The sequence below is a fragment of the Protopterus annectens genome, chromosome 1.part1 (genome assembly GCF_019279795.1).
Source record: "Protopterus annectens isolate FY-2018-M chromosome 1.part1, PAN1.0, whole genome shotgun sequence".
Lineage (NCBI taxonomy): Eukaryota > Metazoa > Chordata > Ceratodontiformes > Protopteridae > Protopterus > Protopterus annectens.
Window position 1 is genome coordinate 240063668 of NC_056726.1, and position 12848 is coordinate 240076515.

The following is a 12848-nucleotide window of genomic DNA, read 5'->3' on the forward strand; positions in this document are numbered from 1 at the left end:
CAGTGCTGACTTTGGCGGGGTAGGACTGTCTTGAATGGTTATATCACTGTAAGAAGCAAGTGGCACTCTCTTTGTGATGCCCATTGCATACCGAGCCCTGAACATTATACAGTGGTGTGCAGTGCAGACAGAGCCACAAAAGAGGAAGCCAAACTAACCCTGATAGCTTCTTCAGTGACGGACCCTCTCAGCTCTTCCCTTGATGGCTGGGCAACACATAGGCCAGTAGACCGAGACATGATCCGATGGTTGGCATGCACTTTAGCCAACAGAAAAAAAAAATCTTAAAATGAGGAGGGAGGGTGTTTTTAGCTTTACAAACTGCCAGGAAACTTGTTGTGCAGAGGATGAAGAAGATTAAGCACCAACTAAACAGATGTTGTTTTCCTAGTCACTGTTGTAATAAGATGACTTATTAGTGTTTTTCAGAAGCTGTTACGTTTCTGTGTATTTGCTTGCCTCCATCTGTCAGTCACTTGAGACTGTGGGTTACCTTCATCTTTTTCCTCACAAACTGTTTCCTATCAGGCAAAAGGGCAGACAGCATTCTTGGGGTAAGAGAACAAAGCCTACTTTGTAGGGTCCTACATTTCTTTGGAATGAATCCATTATTTTGTATTCCAGTGTTATACACAAATTTGATTGTCAAAATGTTTTTTAATGTTTTATTTGCAACATACCATTTAACTTTTTATCCAAGATAAGGCAAGGTAAATCTGGGAGAACAGCTGAAATTTAAATGATCTGCAAGGAAACTGTGACATATCAATTTATTTTCTTCATAGAAAATTACTTTTCTTTTTTTCTTTTTTTTTTTTTCTTGATAAGTGGCAAGCTTCCCACTGTCTGAAAAATCAAACAATGAGTGTATTTTCTAACTCAACTCATTCCCTCCAGTAGAGCTCTTTTGAGTGTGCACCTTTAACTCCTAGTGGGCGTGGCTTCAGCATTTAGAAATTTTTAACAAATACCCATTGACAGAGATCATATATAAATACAATTGTGTTTGCTATCATGTATGCTTCAAGGTAAAATTTTCCAATACCTTGTATGTACCATGGTTTTGGAATTATTAATGCAAATATCAACAGGCGATATTTGACGCCTAAGAGGAGCAGTAGGGTGTAACTGCAGAAACGCTTGGAGACGTCACTCAGCTGTAATGAGTTGGATATTTTTACTGTTACACATGCAGTTGTGATGTGCTTTTCAGACTGTCCAGTGCAGAAGCTACGTTTTGCTGTAACAGCTGTGGCACTTTCCCCCCATTTTTGCCTAGAGTCACCCATTTTTTTTCATGATTCTTTCTCTGTTGCTGATCAAACCAAGAAAATGAACTCAGTACAAATCTCTTCATCTCAACTTCTCACTGATGGTATGTATGGTATAGCATGAGGCCTAAGAAATGTTATGAGTAACAAAATATATGAAACATTTCAGCTTGTTGTATATGCCTGGGGTAGCACAGCAGTGTTTAGCATTGATGCCTAGTAGCACTTGGTTCTTCAGTTCTATTTCCTGGCTGGAATGCCTTCTTTGAGAAGTCTGTATGTTTTCCTTGGGTCCACAGGGATTTTTTTCTGGGAAATCTGATTTCCTTTCACAGCCAAAGAGACAGTGATAGAATAATTGGTGAGCCTCTGTTTTACCTGTAAGTTTGTGTACAGTTGTGTATGTATGTGCATATGTTTTTGCCTGCTGCTATGAAAGAATGATTTTGATCTATGTAGATTGATAAAGTGGGCAAGAGAATATGAAAAGCGCCATTCTTAAACCAGCTGTTACACAAATCAGGAAGCTCATGTTTGTCTTATTCAGGTTTCAGATATGTGTGTCTTTTCGGCTTATCCCGGTTAGGGGATGCCACAGCGGAACTCCTGTCCGCTAATGTTTGGTAGTGGATTTTTACATGCCGAGTTACCAGCCCTGATGCACAACCTTCAACGAAGGCACGCCCATTCACGCATGCCTCCACACAGAAGACGCTCTAGCTAAGAATCGAACGGGACAACGTCTTGCTGTGAGGCGACAATGCTACCGCAGCACCACTACCGTGGGTCTCTCAGATATAAATTTACTAAAACTCTCCTAAGCTTAGTATGGAACTACAGGGTTATCTATGATTATTGGATAATGCCAATACTTGAATGTCTTTATTTTAGTTGTAGAATATTGCTGGAGAATAAAGCCCCTGTTTTTTGAGGCACAGGGTAAATATGCTTTCCTGGCTGTTCCATTTAACCTGTATACTCATTACTCTGTAAGATATGCAGCTGCTGCTGTCATTGATTGTCCTGTGAAAGATGTCTAATATTAACAGGCAGCTTATGATTAATATTGCCCATGTGTTTTTGATGCAAGTTTCACTAAGATTTCCTGACATAAGAGTTACAGATCCTTTATTTTCTGGTTATGACTTTGTATTTGTGTGCAAATGTGTGTGTATATATATATATATATATATATATATATATATATATATATATATTTATGTGTGTGTGTGTGTGTGTGTGTGGATATACATGTGTGGATCTTGGAAACTGAAGAAAACATCAGATGGAACTTGATATCAGATGGCAGTTGCTATATTCTCTCTGCACTACTTCATATCAGTGAACACATTCTGAGTATTTTGAGTTAACATTGTTTCAAGTGAACTGCTTTCTCATTCTGAAAACAAATTTACGAAGTAGGTCCTGACAGTGACTTCCTCTTCTTGCTTTGTTTTGAACCAAGCTAAAAAATCTCACTGCCAGTATTCATTGGACTACACCTCTTTGATCCAGTCAAACATTTTTGTACTTGAGTAAGAGACTGTCACCACGAAAGTCCACAGTTCTTCTGGTGTTCACAGTGTCTCCTTGCAAGTCTTTGTGGAAATACCTGCATTTAATATTGAGAAAAGAGAAAGATCTAAGACTGCCAGGTATCTTTGTTGTTTCTAGATTCTGCTTTTGTACTGGACCTTTGCATAGCGACCCTGATTGATTCAATATAGGGTTACCACCTGTCCCACTTTGCAAGGGACAGTCCCTCTTTGGGCAGTTGTGTCCTGCCAAAAAATTGAAAAAATAGCAAATGTCCTGAGATTTTAGGACAAAAATATTTCCTATATTTTATGTAATAGTTGCATAAAACAGTTATTCTGTATCTGAAACACCTAAATGTTAAAAGAAACAGAATAAGCAACTAAAATGCTACAAGAATAAGCTTTTATTTTGGCAAAACAGTGAAGTTCTGTCCTTTGTACTAGCCGTGGGTATGTTTCACCCTGCAAAATCTGACTATCTGAAGTAGGTAACTTCATTTGATCATCAACCTGTGGGTATCGGATCCGACCCGGATCCAAGCCTGCAGCTTTCCAAGCTAGAGATTCGAGCTCCAAGCTCCTCCCCTTTACCCCTAATACCCTTCTACCTCCTTCCAATCCTCAGATCTTGTTTGCCGTGGCTTTGTCTGGTACGAGTTTCTCGAGCTCCTAGCATTAGGCGATTGTAAGTAGATTTTCTTCTCAAAATTTTTCTTAGCTTTTGAGTGTGTGGATAGTTTAAACCCCTGAGTTTTACCCTCGTAGTTTAAAGATTACTGAACCCTTCCCCTTGGGTGTTTGTGTGAGTGCATGTGTGTTTTAGTTTAGAAATCATGGCTGAGGCCCCAAAGGCCATCTTTTCTAAGTGCACTGAGTGTGGCCATAAGCTTTCCCCAGCAGATGGCCACACTCAGTGCATCCTCTGCCTGGGGTATCACATTTGTCATTGGGCTGCCAAATTTGCACAGCCTTTAACCCCCGGGCCCTGAGGGATAGGAGGAATAGGCTGATTCTGGCGGGTCTCCTACCCGCAGAGTCGGCTTCCTCCTCCTCTCACTCGGTGGCTACAGCCGCAGCTGCTGCTGTTCAGCTTGCTGTCCCCTCTCCCCTGGCTGGGACTCAACCTCCCACTTCTTACCAGGGAGAGAGGGACTCAAAAAAAGACAAGAGAGAGGGAGAAAGAGAGGCATAGAAGCCACAAGCTGCTCACCTCACCCCAGAAGGTCTTTGGGCCTTCCTCCCCTCGGCTCCGTTCTCCGTGCTTCTCACCGGAGCCGGAGGACGAGACCTGACCATCTTCAAGGTCGTCGCGGCAGCCCTCCCAGCCAGCTTCGGCGGCCTCCTCTAGGTCAACCTGTAGCCTCTCCGACGCTGATATGGACCGGATGATGTCGTTTCCTCCAAACCCAACTGCAGATGGGAGTGGTGCTGCCCCCCCCGGGGTGGAGTTCAGCCACACTTTTTGCCCCGATAGCTCCTTCTCAGATCCACTATCTGGTTTCGGATCGGAGGAGTCTCGGAGTCAGGGAGTCGGCACCGATGGTTATCACTACTTCGACACCGGCCATACCCTCGAGTTTGTCGGATCCCCTTTCAGATCCAAGCTCTCGGGGCCAAGAGCTGTGCGTCAAATCCAAGGGGGCCAGTGTGTCTTGTGCTCCGTTTCGGTCGGAGCACACTTCCCTCTCGGATTCAAGAGCTTCGGCTCTGACTCTGATCCCCGCGCTGGATCCGAGGGTGTTAACCACGGACCCCAGAGAGATCAGTTCACCCTCGGTTTTCAGTGTGGTGGAGAGGGTCCTCTCGAGATGTTCGAGACCCCCTGCTCTTTCTTTGGATCCCGCCCCTACTCCCTTTGCAGCTGAGCTTGTCTTCCATCATCCAGTCCCAGGGACAGCCTGCGTTGACGCCTCAGCCCGTTCCACTGGTGGAACACGACCCTGTTGGTGAGCCCTTCTCAGACAGTCCCACCGAGGAGGCCCCTCACAAACATAAGTGTAAGAGGGAGGCACTTGGACTCCCCTGAGTCCCTCACGGAGGACACCGATTTGGAGGAAGGGGAAGGTTCCCCCAGGTCACCACCCGAGGACGTCTCCTTTGGAGACATTATGGAGATGCTTCGCCTAAAGGGGGGGTGGTCAGCCCAAAAACCTTCCTCAGACGAGTCTGTGTTCCTGGAGGCGTTCGAAGCAGGCCCGTCTACCTCTTGGGTGTCCCCTCCAGCCGACCCCCTGATTGACCTTATCACTACCAGGACATGGAAGGAACCGGATACTGTAGAGCCAATCCCCAGGAGGCCAGATAGGATTCTTAGTCCCCCTGTGGATAGGACGGCTTGGAGTAAGTGTTCCCCGGTGCATGCCATGGTGGTGACGGCAGCCACCAAGAAGGAACTTACCCAAGATAGTTCCTCGATCCATCCCCCTGATAAGGAGTCTCGGATGATGGATTGTATCGGGAAGCAGATGTTTGCTTCAGCTACCTTTTCCATAAGGGTGCTGAATTATTTGGCCCATGTAATTAGATTCAGCGGGATCTGGTGAAAGAATACACTGAGTCTCCCCTTGAGTCCATGTCGGCCGAGGGCAAACGGACTTTCTCGGCTCGTGGCTACTTTCCCATGCCACAGAGGGGGCCGCTAGAACCAGTGGGTCCGGCATCACCTTAAGATGTCACACCTGGCTCTGGCTTTGTGATTTTGCGGAACCTTTCAAGGTGTCCTTCACGAATGCACCCTTCTGCTCTACCTGTTTGGGAAGACCGTTCGCGACACATTGGTTCAGAGAGCGAAAGATGGGAAGACGCTGTCTGCTGTCGGAGTCCGCTTCTCTGCTCCTCAAAGGTCCTTTTCCAGGAACCATGGAGGACAAAAGAAAATGTGGTTCCAGAAGTCTCAGCAGTCCCCTTACGCTCTGGACCCTTCATCCTTCAGAGGCAGAGAGGGACAAGGTGGATGCCGGCCCAGAAGCAGAGGGGGGGGGCCCGAAAAATTTTGGGTCACAGGAACCTTTTTCTGACCAACCCACGCAGCAGCCCTGAGGGGTTGCCCGACTGCTCCTCTGTGGAGGCAGTCGGGGGGGGGGGCATTTTTCGAAGCACTTGGCCCAATGGGAGTCCATCACAACAGACCGCTGGGTGCTTTGAATAATATCCAGAGGTTACTCAATCTCTTTCATAAACCTGCCTCCTCAGTCGAGGCGCCTCCCCAATTTTCCACCCAGTCAGAGGGAGGCTGCAGCTTTAGAGGTAAAAAAAGCTGCTAGAAAAAAGAGCCATCCAGCACGTCCCCCCAGGCCAATCCAGATTAGGCAATTACTCCAGGTTCTTTTTGGTGCCAAAAAAGACAGGGGACTTAAGGCCAATCTTCGACCTTTCAACAATGAACCTCTTTATTGCCAAGGAGAAATTCTGGATGGTCACACTTCAGTCCATTCTGCCCTTGCTGCAGGAGAAGCACTGGATGTGCTCCATAGACCTGAAGGATGCGTCACATTCTCATGGACAGGCGATCCAGGAGGTTCCTCCGCTTTCAGCTAGGGGCCAGTCATTACCAGTTCAGGGTCCTACCCTTTGGCCTTACCACAGCCCCCAGGGTGTTCACCAAGGTGATGGCAGTTGTAGCGGCCCACCTGAGACTTCAGGGAATACAGGTTTTTCCTTACCTAGACGATTGGCTCCTTACCGCCCCCACCAGGCATCTAATCTGCTTAGCCAGGGATTGCTTCCTACTTCTAGCATCCCGATTGGGGATCCACCATAAACTTGAAGAAGTCATCCCTTCAACTTGTTCAAGTCTTGGAGTTCATAGGGGCCAGAATAGACACGCTTCAGACCAAAGCCTTCTTGACATCAGACAGACTTTGCAGTTTGACCTTACATGTTTTAGCCCTTCTTCAGTCACCTGCCTCATCAGCGGAGTCAGTCCTGAGAGCTTTAGGGTCCATGGCAGCAGCAATCAATCTCGCGTCCTTAGCTCGCTTACACATGAGGATTCTCCAATGGACTCTGCAGGTTCAGTGGTCCATCCTTCACCACCCGTTGGACTTGCCAATTCCTCTCAGCAGAGTTTGCAAAAATTCCCTCAATCTCGAGAGCTTCGGGAAGGTCGACCGTTTGTTATGCCACAACCCCAAGCCATGGTGACCACGGACGTTTCTCGCCTTGGGTGGTGGGGGCATTACGCGGGCAGAACTGTCCAAGGTACATGGACTCAGACAGAGACCGTTCTGCATATAGATATTCTGGAGATTAGGGCGGTGCTTCTAGCGTTGCAAGCCCTTCATGCCTTTCTCCCTCCAGGGACTATTGTGATTCAGTCAGACAGCATGTCAGTGGTCTGGTACATCAACAAACGGGGGGACCAGGTCTTACCCTCTTTGCCGAGAGGCCATGAGAGTTTGGGACTGGGCGATATCCGCCAACTGTTTTCTGTTAGCAACGCACATTCCGGGTCGGTCTAACATCCTAGCGGACAAACTGAGTCGAACTATCCTCTCACCTTATGAGTGGTCTCTGAATCCCTTAGTAGCGAAACAGATCTTCCACAAGTGGGGTCAGCCTTGCTGCGATCTCTTCGCGTCATCTTCCAACGCGAAGTGCAGCGAGTTTTTCGCTATAATTCCCCCTCTGGGGGAAAGCCCCAGAGACGCTCTAGTTCATGCTTGGCCACCTGGTCTTCTTTATGCTTATCCTTCTCTTCTGTTGATAACAAAATTCTTACAGAAAGCTCGTCGGTTGGGGAACAAGATTATCTTCATAGCCCCATTCTGGCCTCGTCAAGCCTGGTTCCCGTGCCTACGGTCTCATTTTATAGCTCCTGTCTGGATCTTGGATCCCATCCCATATCTGATATCTCATCCTTCGGGATTGATACCCCCGAATCTGGTCGATCTCAAGTTCTCAGCTTGGTTGATTCAGTTCAATTAGTTGCTAGGACTCCCGGTATCTCGTCTGCAGTCAGATCTGTGCTGGTAGCGGCAGATAAGCCTTCTACCAGGAAGGTTTACAATAGTAAATGGAAGCGGTTTTCCATTTGGGCGTCTCGTAGGAATTTGGACCCTTTCACTGTTCCCATCCCAGCAGTGCTCGATTTCATATCTCATACATTTCAGGAAGGAGCCAGTTCTTCTACTGTAAAGGTTCAAATGGCTGCCATCTCCCATTTTCACATTGGGGATAATCTCAATCCCCTCACGTCCACCAAGATTTGCAAGACCTTTCTGAAAGGTACGTTCCTCATTCCTACTAGGAACCCCGTCCCTCAATGGGATCTAACTTTGGTCCTTCAGGCTCTGACTGGACCTCCTTTTGAACCTGCAGCTTCTGTTGATTTTAAATTCTTGTTCTGGAAAACTGTCTTTTTGGTACAGATTACCTCAGCTAGAAGGGTGTTGGAACTTCAGGCCCTCTGTATTAAAGCCCCGTATCTTGTTTTCCATAAGGACAGGGTCTCTCTCAGGACTAACCCATCCTTTATACCTAAAGTGGCCTCCGAGGTGAACATCAGTCAGTCCATTAATCTCCCAGTTTTTTTTCCCTAACTATCAAAACAAAGGGGAGTGCAGACTTCATTTGTTAGACATTCATAGACAGTTAAGTTTTTATTTACACAGAACAGCTGCATTACGCAAGTCTGATCAGCTCTTTGTTTCCTTTGCAAAACCCTTCTTAGGTAAGTTGTGTCGAAGGTAACTCTGGCCAGATGGATTTTGAATTGCATTCTGCTCACATACAAACTATCTGGTCTGCCGGAGCCTACAGGGGTTCGTGCTCATTCTACCCGCCTAATGGCTACATCTGCTACATTCTGGTCGAGAGTTCCCTTGGATGACATTTGCTCTGCGGCTACTTGGGCGTCCTCTCATACCTTTATCTCTCACTATAAATTGGATTTAGTGTCTAGAGGTAGGGCGGCCTTTGGCACTGCAGTGCTCTGGAATATCCTTCCTTAAGGACCTCCCAAGTTTTTGTTAGCTGGGGACTCTGTCCCACAGGTTGATGATCAAATGAAGGTACCTACTTCAGATAAAGAAGTTGTGTACTCACCATAACGTTCCATCTGCGTAGGTAACTTCATTTGTCAGCAACCAACCCTCCCTCCTTCCCTCTAACCTGGTTCTTTGATTACCTGAATCTTAGGATGGTTTCTCAGGTCATTTGTTAATCCTTAGGTTAGGATTCTTCAGGTTGTTTTGTCGTTGTGAGGTTATATAGATGGGCAAACGCGATCTGAGGATTGGAAGGAGGTAGCAGGGTATTATGGGTAAAGGGGAGGAGCTTGGAGCTCAGATCTCTAGCTTGGAAAGCTGCCGGCTCGGATCCTGGTCAGATCCGATACCCACAGGTTGCTGACAAATGAAGTTACCTACTCAGATGGAACGTTATGGTGAGTACATAACTTCTTTTTTGTACCAAAAATGTCCCACTTTGGGCATTTGAAATGGTGGCAACACTAATTCAGTAGCACTACTCATTGGCATCAGCCTCCCCTGTAGAAGGTTGTTTAGGCAGAGCACTGAAGGACTTGTTAATTCATCTTTTTCCCAAAGAATGAAGAATTCCCATTTGCCTCACCATGTTTGTTTTTGTATGCAGTCCTTCATTTACATGCAGGGCTGCGTGACATAAAGGTCATGTCCTTAGCCCTCAGTTTTGAAATGTAGCCTACCTAAACCAGCACCACTGTGCAGCCTTTGCTAGTAGGGAGCTACGCTAGTGCCAGTTGAGGTCACAAGATTGTTTATCCACTCCAGGGGGTGGAATCTCCATCCGTTCCCATAAAATTTATTCCTCTTGGTTATTTACCCTGTGCACAAGAGTACTTTATGCTGGCCCATTCAGATGACCCACTGTTCCCCAGGACTGCTGATTAATCTGTAGGGTGTTCCCAAGTTGTATTTCTGCCAGTGGTCAATTTAGAAAAGCTTCATCAAGTGTGGTAGAATAACTGATAGCTTGAGTGAGAGCCCGTTAGAGCAAAGGGTGAGCAATGGTGCTAATCATGGTTTTCTTGTGATGGCTTTTCTACCACCAGCTACTTTATCAGCTTCACAGAAGCTTGCAGATCTGTATGCCAGACCAGTTACCTGCTTTGGAATTCTCAGGTGTCCATCATATTGATCAGTGCTGCAGTAGCCTCAATTATATGGGTCATATCCTGCCAAGGATGATAACTGGCCAGCTTCTGAAGCTTCAGGACAACTTTCATGCACTCAAACTGTCAGGCAGCTTGAGCTGAGCTGGCTAAAAGACAACCTTGGATGCAAAGCCCTTCAGAGTTTTACTGCTAATAGAGAGTATGCTCTTCTGAGGTTTTTGAGCATTAACAGTTTTTGAGCATTAACAGTCTGCTTATGTTCCTTTCCTGGGAAGATAAGTTAGATTTGGGGTAAAAACTTCCATTTCCTTATTTTTGTTGCTTTTCCTCTTTGTGAAAGTTATTTTAAAGCTAGGAGTGTTTTGTTTTAACGGACTGTCATGAGACTGTAATGTATTTTAAATGGAGCCTTTATTTTTCCTGTCAGTTTAAAAGTGGTGTAAAACAACTGAAGACATTTTTTTCTGTGGAAAATTTGTGTATTTTACTTTTGTAAGACTGGCGTAGTGTTTTAAAGAGCTTTTTACTGTGTTTTTCTGTCAAAGTAACTTTTGTAGACTGGTAGTGTTTCACCAGGATTTGTTGCTTGTCTTCCCTAGGAAAGAGGCACCATTTTCAGCTTGACTATGGAACAGACTTCCATTTCAATGGTAGAGCCTTCTTCCAGCTACAAAAATTAAACAATTGAGCAAAAAGCCTTTGCCACCACAGCAGACTAGCAATTTGCTTCAGCCGCTGTTGGGTGACTGCTGTAACCATTTGCTGTAGCTCAGACCATTCATCATTTACCCTCAGTCCCTGTGGTATAGTAACAGCTGCCACTATGGATCGAGGGGTTAGCCATGTCCTCTGCAGCTGTTGAGGTCTCCCCTCAGTGGGCAAGGGACAGCCACTCTTGTCAATCCTGGTAGAGGGAACAGGGAGGGTTTCCCTGTTGTGTCAGAATGCTGTACCCTTTCTCTGGGGAAGCTGCTGCTGCCATTAGTAACACAGCCCCATTTTTTTTATGTCAAAAAGAAACAGAAAAACAAGCATGTATCTATTCCTCAAATTTCTTTGGATATGAGTAGTTTACTGTGTCTGGCTCCAGGTTTAATTCATGCTTTTGTTCCTTCTAAAGTAGTTTCTGGTAAAAGAAAGAGGGATTCCTCTTTTCCTGAAGAGATTTCGAGATTCTGAATCTGAACAGCACGACATAGGGACAGATATAGTTTCTTTTCCCTCACTTTTCTGATTCAGACTCTGAGGAAAGCTCAGTTTCTGATTTGCCCTGTGTGTGTGTGTGTGTGTGTGTGGGGGTTCTCTGAGACTGTTGCTAGAATGTGGCGGTGTTTTCAGTGGGAGAACACGAGATTTCTCAGTCCCACAGAAAGTACTACAAGTTGTTACAGAAGAATTTTCCAGATCCTACACCCATTCTTCCTGCTCTGTATGCTTTAGAGGATGTGTATTATTGCCTAAAAATTTCCTGATGGTCAGCCAGTTGTCCCTAAAAAGGCAGTTAGAATGGAAAAGTTCCTCAGTCTTTTAAAATGTTATGCAGTATTCCCAAGAGCTGTAGTTCTAGTTGATCCCACTGCTGCTAAGCACCTAGTCATTTCCAATCCTACTCTTACCGATAAGTAAGGGAAAGTTATTGAGATGTATGAAGAAAAAGCGTATACTTCTGTGACTGTGATTTTCAGAATTGTGAGACTTGTATGTTTGTTCTAATTGTGAAAGTATGAAGAATGTTTTATCTGCAGTCTCTTCTTGTGAGGAAAAATCTACTTATGTGTATGACTGTTGATACTCCTTCCAGGTCTATGGCCACTGGTACTGTTTTGAGGCGGTTTGCATGGCTACATTCTCAGAACATCCCAGATGTTAAAAATTAGATTTTAAATTCACCCTTGGATAGAGGTTTAATCTTTGGCCCTTTTGCTGCAGCGGTGATCAAAAAGTGTGATGTTTTTCAAAATTTCCAAGGGATTTTCTGTGTCCTCACTCTAATAGCATAAAGCAGAGTAAACGGTCTGAACAAAATACAGGTAAACAAACATACAAGAAGAAATGGCAAGGGGGTTCTAAAAAGAAGTCTCGAACCTCCCAAAACCAACCAGTCCAGCAAGCCTGAAAGATTATTAAAGACACTTTGTGACCCCCCCCCCCCCCCTCACCCTGACCCCTTTTTTCTTCCAGAAAGTCTGAATCTCATTTGTTTCTTTGGCAACAGTTTCAGATAAATGGGTTCTGAAAGTCATTCTTCAAGGTACATATGACAGTGGGAGGAAATTCCTCCTTTCGGGTCATTCCTCATTCTCCAAATCAGACACTTGTTTCCACCAGTTCTTGCTGTTCCAAAGAGTGACGGAACCAGTTCCTCCTTCCCAGAGAAGAGGGTATTCAAGGATGTTTCTAGTGCCAAAGAAAGAAAAAGCTTGGAGAAAAAAATTGGGTCTTTCTTTCCTAAACCTGTTTATGATAGTGCCCACATTCAAAATGTCACTTCACAGCCTGTTACCTCTTTCAAGTTTCCTGGTAACACTAGACTTAAAAGATGCTTATATCCCTATTCATCCAGACTTCAGATGTTTCTTAGGGTTGTGTGTGTCTGAATCACATTCAGTTCTCTGCCTTACCCTTTGGACTATCCACTGCACCAAGAGTGTTCACAAAGTGTCTAACTCCAATTAGAGTTCATTGGAGGCTACAAGGTGTCTAAAATGTTCATATTTCATGACTTGCTTATCTTTGCAGAGTCTTTTTCAAAGGGTCAGGAATCTGTCCCTTAGGTTCATAGGTTGGTACTAGGCTGTCAGCCCTAGGGCCTGTACAAGCCTAGCCATAACAATTCCCTGGCTATTTCTTCCCACACTATTTACTTCCCAGGACCCCTGTCTAGCAGGGCGACTGATGTGTTCCCTGGGGTGAATTTCCTTTCTCCCATCCAATCATCAAGGC